The sequence below is a fragment of the Daphnia magna genome, unplaced genomic scaffold, assembly GCF_020631705.1.
Source record: "Daphnia magna isolate NIES unplaced genomic scaffold, ASM2063170v1.1 Dm_contigs211, whole genome shotgun sequence".
NCBI classification, from domain to species: Eukaryota; Metazoa; Arthropoda; class Branchiopoda; order Diplostraca; family Daphniidae; genus Daphnia; species Daphnia magna.
This window is the reverse complement of record NW_025533179.1, coordinates 55,531-69,366: the sequence shown is the minus strand read 5'-3', so window position 1 is coordinate 69,366 and position 13,836 is coordinate 55,531.

Genomic DNA, 13,836 nt, shown 5'->3' with positions numbered 1-13,836 from the left:
AGTTTTTACTGCTACATGTAAACAGGATCAAATATACTTGTATTCAATGTGAATACTTTGTTATATTATGAGTTTATACTTCTACATGTCAACAGAATCAAATATACTTGTATTCAATGTGAATACACTGTTATACCATGAGTTTTAACTTCTATATGTAAAGAGGATCAAATATACTTGTATTCAATGTGAATACACTGTTATACCATGAGTTTTAACTTCTATATGTAAAGAAGATCAAATATACTTGTATTCAATGTGAATACACCGTGATACCATGAGTTTTATCTTCTATTTGTAAAAAGGATCAAATATACTTGTATTCAATGTGAATACACTGTTATATTATGAGTTTATACTTCTACATGTAAACAGAATCAAATATACTTGTATTCAATGTGAATACACGATTATACCATGAGTTTTAACTCCTATATGTAAACAGGATCAAATATACTTGTATTCAACGTGAATACACTGTTATACCATAAGTTTTAACTTCTATATGGAAACAGGATCAAATATACTTGTAATCAATGTGAATACACTGTTATATTATGAATTTATAATTCTACTTGTAAACAGAATCAAATATACTTGTATTCAATGTGAATACTTTGTTATATTATGAGTTTATACTTCTACATGTTAACAGAATCAAATATACTTGTATTTAATGTGAATACACTGTGATATCATGAGTTTTAACTTCTATTTGTAAAAAGGATCAAATATACTTGTATTCAATGTGAATACACTGTTATATTATGAGTTTATACTTCTACATGTAAACAGAATCAAATATACTTGTATTCAATGTGCATACATGGTTATACCATGAGTTTTAACTTCTATATGTAAACAGGATCAAATATACTTGTATTCAACGTGAATACACTGTTATACCATGATTTTTAACTTCTATATGTAAACAGGATCAAATATACTTGTATTCAATGTGAATACACTGTTATATTATGAGTTTATACTTCAACATGTAAACATAATCAAATATACTTGTATTCAATGTGAATACACTGTGATCCCATGAGTTTTTACTTCTATATGTAAACAGGATCAAATATACTTGTATTCAATGTGAATACACTGTTATATTATAAGTTTATACTTCTACATGTAAACAAAATCAAATATACTTGTATTCAATCTGAATGCATTGTGATACCATGAGTTTTAACTTCTATATGTAAAGAGGATCAAATATACTTGTATTGAATGTGAATACACTGTGATACCATGAGTTTTTACTTCTATATTTAAACAGGATCAAATATACCTGTATTCAATGTGAATACACTGTTATATTATGAGTTTATACTTCTACATGTAAACAAAATCAAATATACTTGTATTCAATGTGAATACACTGTTATACTATGAGTTTATACTTCTACATGTAAACAGAATCAAATATACTTGTATTCAATCTGAATACACTGTTATTTTATGAGTTTATAATTCTACATATAAACAAAATCAAATATACTTGTATTCAATGTGAATACACTTTGATGCCATGAATTTTAATTTCTATATGTAAACAGGATCAAATATACTTGTATTCAATGTGAATACACTGTTATATTATGAGTTTATACTTCTACATGTAAACAAAATCAAATATACTGGTATTCAATCTGAATACACTGTTATATTATGAGTTTATACTTCTATATGTAAACAGAATCAAATATACTTGTATTCAATGTGAATACACTGTTATATTATGAGTTCATACTTCTATATGTAAACAGAATCAAATATACTTGATGTGAATATGATATACATACATTGATATACTTCAATGTGAATACACTGTTATACCATGAGTTTTAATTTCTATATATAAACAGGATCATATATACTTGTATTCAATGTGAATACAATGTTATATTATGAGTTTATACTTCTACATGTAAACAGAATCAAATATACTTGTATTTAATGTGAAAACACTGTGATACCATGAGTTTTCACTTCTATATGTAAAGAGGATCAAATATACTTGTATTCAATGTGAATACACTGTGATACCATGAGTTCTAACTTCTATATGTAAAGAGGATCAAATATACTTGTATTCAATGTGAATACACTGTTATACCATGAGTTTTAACTTCTATATGTAAAGAGGATCAAATATACTTGTATTCAATGTGAATACACTGTGATACCATGAGTTTTTACTTTTATATGTAAACAGGATCAAATATACTTGTATTCAAAGTGAATACACACTGTTATACAATGAGTTTATACTTCTACATGTAAACAGATTCAAATATACAGGTATTCAATGTGAATACACTGTGATACCATGAGTTTTATCTTCTATTTGTAAAAAGGATCAAATATACTTGTATTCAATGTGAATACACTGTTATATTATGAGTTTATACTTCTACATGTAAACAGAACCAAATATACTTGTATTCAATGTGTATACACGGTTATACCATGAGTTTTAACTTCTATATGTAAACAGGATCAAATATACTTGTATTCAACGTGAATACACTGTTATACCATGATTTTTAACTTCTATATGTAAACAGGATCAAATATACTTGTATTCAATGTGAATACACTGTTATATTATGAGTTTATACTTCTACATGTAAACATAATCAAATATACTTGTATTCAATGTGAATACACTGTGATACCATGAGTTTTAACTTCTATATGTAAACAGGATCAAATATACTTGTATTCAATGTGAATACACTGTTATATTATGAGTTTATACTTCTACATGTAAACAAAATCAAATATACTTGTATTCAATGTGAATACACTGTGATACCATGAGTTTTAATTTCTATATGTAAACAGGATGAAATATACTTGTATTCAATGTTAATACACTGTTATATTATGAGAATATACTTCTACATGTAAACAGAATCAAATATACTTGTATTCAATGTGAATATACTGTTATATTATGAGTTTATACTTCTACATGTAAAAAGAATCAAATACACTTGTATTCAATGTGAATACACTGTTATACCATGAGTTTTAACTTCTATATTTAAAGAGGATCAAATATACTTGTATTCAATGTGAATACACTGTGATACCATGAGTTTTTACTTCTATATGAAAACAGGATCAAATATACTTGTATTCAATGTGAATACACTGTTATATTATGAGTTTATACTTCTACATGTAAACAGAATCAAATATACTTGCATTCAATGTAAATACACTGTGATACCATGAGTTTTAACTTCTATATGTAAACAGGATCAAATATACTTGTATTAAACGTGAATACACTGTTATACCATGAGTTTTTACTGCTACATGTAAACAGGATCAAATATACTTGTATTCAATGTGAATACTTTGTTATATTATGAGTTTATACTTCTACATGTCAACAGAATCAAATATACTTGTATTCAATGTGAATACACTGTTATACCATGAGTTTTAACTTCTATATGTAAAGAGGATCAAATATACTTGTATTCAATGTGAATACACTGTTATACCATGAGTTTTAACTTCTATATGTAAAGAGGATCAAATATACTTGTATTCAATGTGAATACACTGTGATACCATGAGTTTTTACTTTTATATGTAAACAGGATCAAATATACTTGTATTCAAAGTGAATACACACTGTTATACTATGAGTTTATACTTCTACATGTAAACAGATTCAAATATACAGGTATTCAATGTGAATACACTGTGATACCATGAGTTTTATCTTCTATTTGTAAAAAGGATCAAATATACTTGTATTCAATGTGAATACACTGTTATATTATGAGTTTATACTTCTACATGTAAACAGAATCAAATATACTTGTATTCAATGTGAATACACGATTATACCATGAGTTTTAACTTCTATATGTAAACAGGATCAAATATACTTGTATTCAACGTGAATACACTGTTATACCATGAGTTTTAACTTCTATATTTAAAGAGGATCAAATATACTTGTATTCAATGTGAATACACTGTGATACCATGAGTTTTTACTTCTATATGAAAACAGGATCAAATATACTTGTATTCAATGTGAATACACTGTTATATTATGAGTTTATACTTCTACATGTAAACAGAATCAAATATACTTGTATTCAATGTGAATACACTGTTATATTATAGGTTTATACTTCTACATGTAAACAGAATCAAATATTCTTGTATTCAAAGTGAATACACTGTTATACCATGAGATTTTACTTCTATATGTAAACAGGATCAAATATACTTGTATTCAATGTGAACACACTGTTATATTATGAGTTTATACTTCTACATGTAAACAGAATCAAATATACTTGTATTCAATGTGAATACACAGTTATACTATGATTTTATACTTCTACATGTAAACAGAATCAAATTTACTTGTATTCAATGTGAATACACTGTGATACCATGAGTTTTTACTTCTATATTTAAACAGGATCAAATATACTTGTATTCAATGTGAATACACTGTTATATTATGAGTTTTTACTGCTACATGTAAACAGGATCAAATATACTTGTATTCAATGTGAATACTTTGTTATATTATGAGTTTATACTTCTACATGTCAACAGAATCAAATATACTTGTATTCAATGTGAATACACTGTTATACCATGAGTTTTAACTTCTATATGTAAAGAGGATCAAATATACTTGTATTCAATGTGAATACACTGTTATACCATGAGTTTTAACTTCTATATGTAAAGAGGATCAAATATACTTGTATTCAATGTGAATACACTGTGATACCATGAGTTTTATCTTCTATTTGTAAAAAGGATCAAATATACTTGTATTCAATGTGAATACACTGTTATATTATGAGTTTATACTTCTACATGTAAACAGAATCAAATATACTTGTATTCAATGTGAATACACGATTATACCATGAGTTTTAACTTCTATATGTAAACAGGATCAAATATACTTGTATTCAACGTGAATACACTGTTATACCATGAGTTTTAACTTCTATATTTAAAGAGGATCAAATATACTTGTATTCAATGTGAATACACTGTGATACCATGAGTTTTTACTTCTATATGAAAACAGGATCAAATATACTTGTATTCAATGTGAATACACTGTTATATTATGAGTTTATACTTCTACATGTAAACAGAATCAAATATACTTGTATTCAATGTGAATACACTGTTATATTATAGGTTTATACTTCTACATGTAAACAGAATCAAATATTCTTGTATTCAAAGTGAATACACTGTTATACCATGAGATTTTACTTCTATATGTAAACAGGATCAAATATACTTGTATTCAATGTGAACACACTGTTATATTATGAGTTTATACTTCTACATGTAAACAGAATCAAATATACTTGTATTCAATGTGAATACACAGTTATACTATGATTTTATACTTCTACATGTAAACAGAATCAAATATACTTGTATTCAATGTGAATACACTGTGATACCATGAGTTTTTACTTCTATATTTAAACAGGATCAAATATACTTGTATTCAATGTGAATACACTGTTATATTATGAGTTTATACTTCTACATGTAAACAGAATCAAATATACTTGCATTCAATGTAAATACACTGTGATACCATGAGTTTTAACTTCTATATGTAAACAGGATCAAATATACTTGTATTAAACGTGAATACACTGTTATACCATGAGTTTTTACTGCTACATGTAAACAGGATCAAATATACTTGTATTCAATGTGAATACTTTGTTATATTATGAGTTTATACTTCTACATGTCAACAGAATCAAATATACTTGTATTCAATGTGAATACACTGTTATACCATGAGTTTTAACTTCTATATGTAAAGAGGATCAAATATACTTGTATTCAATGTGAATACACTGTTATACCATGAGTTTTAACTTCTATATGTAAAGAGGATCAAATATACTTGTATTCAATGTGAATACACTGTGATACCATGAGTTTTTACTTTTATATGTAAACAGGATCAAATATACTTGTATTCAAAGTGAATACACACTGTTATACTATGAGTTTATACTTCTACATGTAAACAGATTCAAATATACAGGTATTCAATGTGAATACACTGTGATACCATGAGTTTTATCTTCTATTTGTAAAAAGGATCAAATATACTTGTATTCAATGTGAATACACTGTTATATTATGAGTTTATACTTCTACATGTAAACAGAATCAAATATACTTGTATTCAATGTGAATACACGATTATACCATGAGTTTTAACTTCTATATGTAAACAGGATCAAATATACTTGTATTCAACGTGAATACACTGTTATACCATAAGTTTTAACTTCTATAGGGAAACAGGATCAAATATACTTGTAATCAATGTGAATACACTGTTATATTATGAGTTTATAATTCTACTTGTAAACAGAATCAAATATACTTGTATTCAATGTGAATACTTTGTTATATTATGAGTTTATGTTTCAACATGTAAACATAATCAAATATACTTGTATTCAATGTGAATACACTGTGATCCCATGAGTTTTTACTTCTATATGTAAACAGGATCAAATATACTTGTATTCAATGTGAATACACTGTTATATTATAAGTTTATACTTCTACATGTAAACAAAATCAAATATACTTGTATTCAATCTGAATGCATTGTGATACCAAGAGTTTTAACTTCTATATGTAAAGAGGATCAAATATACTTGTATTGAATGTGAATACACTGTGATACCATGAGTTTTTAATTCTATATTTAAACAGGATCAAATATACCTGTATTCAATGTGAATACACTGTTATATTATGAGTTTATACTTCTACATGTAAACAAAATCAAATATACTTGTATTCAATGTGAATACACTGTTATACTATGAGTTTATACTTCTACATGTAAACAGAATCAAATATACTTGTATTCAATCTGAATACACTGTTATTTTATGAGTTTATAATTCTACATATAAACAGAATCAAATATACTTGTATTCAATGTGAATACACTTTGATACCATGAATTTTAATTTCTATATGTAAACAGGATCAAATATACTTGTATTCAATGTGAATACACTGTTATATTATGAGTTTATACTTCTATATGTAAACAAAATCAAATATACTGGTATTCAATCTGAATACACTGTTATATTATGAGTTTATACTTCTATATGTAAACAGAATCAAATATACTTGTATTCAATGTGAATACACTGTTATATTATGAGTTCATACTTCTATATGTAAACAGAATCAAATATACTTGATGTGAATATGATATACATACATTGATATACTTCAATGTGAATACACTGTTATACCATGAGTTTTAATTTCTATATATAAACAGGATCATATATACTTGTATTCAATGTGAATACAATGTTATATTATGAGTTTATACTTCTACATGTAAACAGAATCAAATATACTTGTATTTAATGTGAAAACACTGTGATACCATGAGTTTTCACTTCTATATGTAAAGAGGATCAAATATACTTGTATTCAATGTGAATACACTGTGATACCATGAGTTCTAACTTCTATATGTAAAGAGGATCAAATATACTTGTATTCAATGTGAATACACTGTTATACCATGAGTTTTAACTTCTATATGTAAAGAGGATCAAATATACTTGTATTCAATGTGAATACACTGTGATACCACGAGTTTTTACTTTTATATGTAAACAGGATCAAATATACTTGTATTCAAAGTGAATACACACTGTTATACTATGAGTTTATACTTCTACATGTAAACAGATTCAAATATACAGGTATTCAATGTGAATACACTGTGATACCATGAGTTTTATCTTCTATTTGTAAAAAGGATCAAATATACTTGTATTCAATGTGAATACACTGTTATATTATGAGTTTATACTTCTACATGTAAACAGAATCAAATATACTTGTATTCAATGTGTATACACGGTTATACCATGAGTTTTAACTTCTATATGTAAACAGGATCAAATATACTTGTATTCAACGTGAATACACTGTTATACCATGATTTTTAACTTCTATATGTAAACAGGATCAAATATACTTGTATTCAATGTGAATACACTGTTATATTATGAGTTTATACTTCTACATGTAAACATAATCAAATATACTTGTATTCAATGTGAATACACTGTGATACCATGAGTTTTAACTTCTATATGTAAACAGGATCAAATATACTTGTATTCAATGTGAATACACTGTTATATTATGAGTTTATACCTCTACATGTAAACAAAATCAAATATACTTGTATTCAATGTGAATACACTGTGATACCATGAGTTTTAATTTCTATATGTAAACAGGATGAAATATACTTGTATTCAATGTTAATACACTGTTATATTATGAGAATATACTTCTACATGTAAACAGAATCAAATATACTTGTATTCAATGTGAATATACTGTTATATTATGAGTTTATACTTCTACATGTAAAAAGAATCAAATATACTTGTATTCAATGTGAATACACTGTTATACCATGAGTTTTAACTTCTATATTTAAAGAGGATCAAATATACTTGTATTCAATGTGAATACACTGTGATACCATGAGTTTTTACTTTTATATGTAAACAGGATCAAATATACTTGTATTCAATGTGAATACACTGTTATATTATGAGTTTTTACTTCTACTTGTAAACAAAATCAAATATACTTGTATTCAATGTGAATACACTGTTGTACCATGAGTTTTTACTTCTATATGTAAACAGGAACAAATATACTTGTATTCAAAGTGAATACACACTGTTATACTATGAGTTTATACTTCTATATGTAAACAGAATCAAATATACAGGTATTCAATGTGAATACACTGTGATACCATGAGTTTTAACTTCTATATGTAAAGAGGATCATATATACTTGTATTCAAGGTGTATACACTGTGATACAATGAGTTTTTACTTTTATATGTAAACAGGATCAAATATACTTGTATTCAATGTGAATACCCTGTAATATTATGAGTTTATAATTCTATTTGTAAACAGAACCAAATATACTTGTATTCAATTTAAATACTTTGTTACATTATGAGTTTATACTTCTACATGTAAACAGAATCAAATATACTTGTATTTAATGTTAATACACTGTGATACCATGAGTTTTAACTTCTATTTGTAAAGAGGATCAAATGTACTTGTATTCAATGTGAATACACTGTTATATTATGAGATTTTACTTCTATATGTAAACAGGATTAAATATACTTGTATTCAATGTGAATACACTGTTATATTAAGAGTTTATACTTCTACATGTAAACAGAATCAAATATACTTGTATTCAATGTGAATACACTGTGATACCATGAGTTTTAACTTCTAAATGTAAAGAGGATCAAATATACTTGTATTCAATGTGAATACACTGTGATACCATGAGATTTACTTCTATATGTAAACAGGATCAAATATACTTGTATTCAATTTGAATACACTGTTATATTATGAATTTATACTTCTACATGTAAACAGAATCAAATATACTTGTATTCAATGTGAATACACTGTTATATTATAGGTTTATACTTCTACATGTAAACAGAATCAAATATTCTTGTATTCAATGTGAATACACTGTTATACCATGAGATTTTACTTCTATATGTAAACAGGATCAAATATACTTGTATTCAATGTGAATACACTGTTACATTATGAGTTTATACTTCTACATGTAAACAGAATCAAATATACTTGTATTCAATGTGAATACACAGTTATACTATGATTTTATACTTCTACATGTAAACAGAATCAAATATACTTGTATTCAATGTGAATACACTGTTATACCATGAGTTTTTACTTCTATATGTAAACAGGATCAAATATACTTGTATTCAATGTGAATACACTGTTATATTATGAGTTTATACTTCGACATGTAAACAGAATCAAATATACTTGTATTCAACATGAATATACTGTTATATTATGAGTTTATACTTCTACATAAAAACAGAATCAAATATACTTGTATTCAATGTAAATACACTGTGATACCATGAGTTTTAACTTCTATATGTAAACAGGATCAAATATACTTGTATTAAACGTGAATACACTGTTATACCATGAGTTTTTACTGCTACATGTAAATAGGATCAAATATACTTGTATTCAATGTGAATACTTTGTTATATTATGAGTTTATACTTCTACATGTAAACAGAATCAAATATACTTGTATTCAATGTGAATACATTGTGATACCATGAGTTTTAATTTCTATATGTAAACAGGATGAAATATACTTGTATTCAATGTTAATACACTGTTATATTATGAGTTTATACTTCTACATGTAAACAGAATCAAATATACTTGTATTCAATGTGAATATACTGTTATATTATGAGTTTATACTTCTACATGTAAAAAGAATCAAATATACTTGTATTCAATGTGAATACACTGTTATACCATGAGTTTTAACTTCTATATGTAAAGAGGATCGAATATACTTGTATTCAATGTGAATACACTGTGATACCATGAGTTTTTACTTTTATATGTAAACAGGATCAAATATACTTGTATTCAATGTGAATACGCTGTTATATTATGAGTTTTTACTTCTACTTGTAAACAGAATCAGATATACTTGTATTCAATGTGAATACACTGTTGTACCATGAGTTTTTAATTCTATATGTAAACATGATCAAATATACTTGTATTCAAAGTGAATACACACTGTTATACTATGAGTTTATACTTCTACATGTAAACAGATTCAAATATACAGGTATTCAATGTGAATACACTGTGATACCATGAGTTTTAACTTCTATATGTAAAGAGGATGAAATATACTTGTATTCAATGTGAATACACTGTGATACAATGAGTTTTTACTTTTATATGAAAACAGGATCAAATATACTTGTATTCAATGTGAATACCCTGTAATATTATGAGTTTATAATTCTACTTGTAAACAGAATCAAATATACTTGTATTCAATGTGAATACACTGTTATATTAAGAGTTTATACTTCTACATGTAAACAGAATCAAATATACTTGTATTCAATGTGAATACACTGTGATACCATGAGTTTTAACTTCTAAATGTAAAGAGGATCAAATATACTTGTATTCAATGTGAATACACTGTGATACCATGAGATTTACTTCTATATGTAAACAGGATCAAATATACTTGTATTCAATTTGAATACACTGTTATATTATGAATTTATACTTCTACATGTAAACAGAATCAAATATACTTGTATTCAATGTGAATACACTGTTATATTATAGGTTTATACTTCTACATGTAAACAGAATCAAATATTCTTGTATTCAATGTGAATACACTGTTATACCATGAGATTTTACTTCTATATGTAAACAGGATCAAATATACTTGTATTCAATGTGAATACACTGTTACATTATGAGTTTATACTTCTACATGTAAACAGAATCAAATATACTTGTATTCAATGTGAATACACAGTTATACTATGATTTTATACTTCTACATGTAAACAGAATCAAATATACTTGTATTCAATGTGAATACACTGTTATACCATGAGTTTTTACTTCTATATGTAAACAGGATCAAATATACTTGTATTCAATGTGAATACACTGTTATATTATGAGTTTATACTTCGACATGTAAACAGAATCAAATATACTTGTATTCAACATGAATATACTGTTATATTATGAGTTTATACTTCTACATAAAAACAGAATCAAATATACTTGTATTCAATGTAAATACACTGTGATACCATGAGTTTTAACTTCTATATGTAAACAGGATCAAATATACTTGTATTAAACGTGAATACACTGTTATACCATGAGTTTTTACTGCTACATGTAAATAGGATCAAATATACTTGTATTCAATGTGAATACTTTGTTATATTATGAGTTTATACTTCTACATGTAAACAGAATCAAATATACTTGTATTCAATGTGAATACATTGTGATACCATGAGTTTTAATTTCTATATGTAAACAGGATGAAATATACTTGTATTCAATGTTAATACACTGTTATATTATGAGTTTATACTTCTACATGTAAACAGAATCAAATATACTTGTATTCAATGTGAATATACTGTTATATTATGAGTTTATACTTCTACATGTAAAAAGAATCAAATATACTTGTATTCAATGTGAATACACTGTTATACCATGAGTTTTAACTTCTATATGTAAAGAGGATCGAATATACTTGTATTCAATGTGAATACACTGTGATACCATGAGTTTTTACTTTTATATGTAAACAGGATCAAATATACTTGTATTCAATGTGAATACGCTGTTATATTATGAGTTTTTACTTCTACTTGTAAACAGAATCAGATATACTTGTATTCAATGTGAATACACTGTTGTACCATGAGTTTTTAATTCTATATGTAAACATGATCAAATATACTTGTATTCAAAGTGAATACACACTGTTATACTATGAGTTTATACTTCTACATGTAAACAGATTCAAATATACAGGTATTCAATGTGAATACACTGTGATACCATGAGTTTTAACTTCTATATGTAAAGAGGATGAAATATACTTGTATTCAATGTGAATACACTGTGATACAATGAGTTTTTACTTTTATATGAAAACAGGATCAAATATACTTGTATTCAATGTGAATACCCTGTAATATTATGAGTTTATAATTCTACTTGTAAACAGAATCAAATATACTTGTATTCAATGTGAATACTTTGTTATATTATGAGTTTATACTTCTACATGTAAACAGAATCAAATATACTTGTATTTAATGTGAATACACTGTGATACCATGAGTTTTAACTTCTATTTGTAAAAAGGATCAAATATACTTGAATTCAATGTGAACACACTGTTATATTATGAGTTTATACATCTACATGTAAACAGGATTAAATATACTTGTATTCAATGTGAATTCACTGTTATATTAAGAGTTTATACTTCTACATGTAAACAGAATCAAATATACTTGTATTCAATGTGAATACACTGTGATACCATGAGTTTTAACTTCTATATGTAAAGAGGATCAAATATACTTGTATTCAATGTGAATACACTGTGATACCATGAGATTTACTTCTATATGTAAACAGGATCAAATATACTTGTATTCAATTTGAATACACTGTTATATTATGAATTTATACTTCTACATGTAAACAGAATCAAATATACTTGTATTCAATGTGAATACACTGTTATATTATAGGTTTATACTTCTACATGTAAACAGAATCAAATATTCTTGTATTCAATGTGAATACACTGTTATACCATGAGATTTTACTTCTATATGTAAACAGGATCAAATATACTTGTATTCAATGTGAATACACTGTTACATTATGAGTTTATACTTCTACATGTAAACAGAATCAAATATACTTGTATTCAATGTGAATACACAGTTATACTATGATTTTATACTTCTACATGTAAACAGAATCAAATATACTTGTATTCAATGTGAATACACTGTTATACCATGAGTTTTTACTTCTATATGTAAACAGGATCAAATATACTTGTATTCAATGTGAATACACTGTTATATTATGAGTTTATACTTCGACATGTAAACAGAATCAAATATACTTGTATTCAACATGAATATACTGTTATATTATGAGTTTATACTTCTACATAAAAACAGAATCAAATATACTTGTATTCAATGTAAATACACTGTGATACCATGAGTTTTAACTTCTATATGTAAACAGGATCAAATATACTTGTATTAAA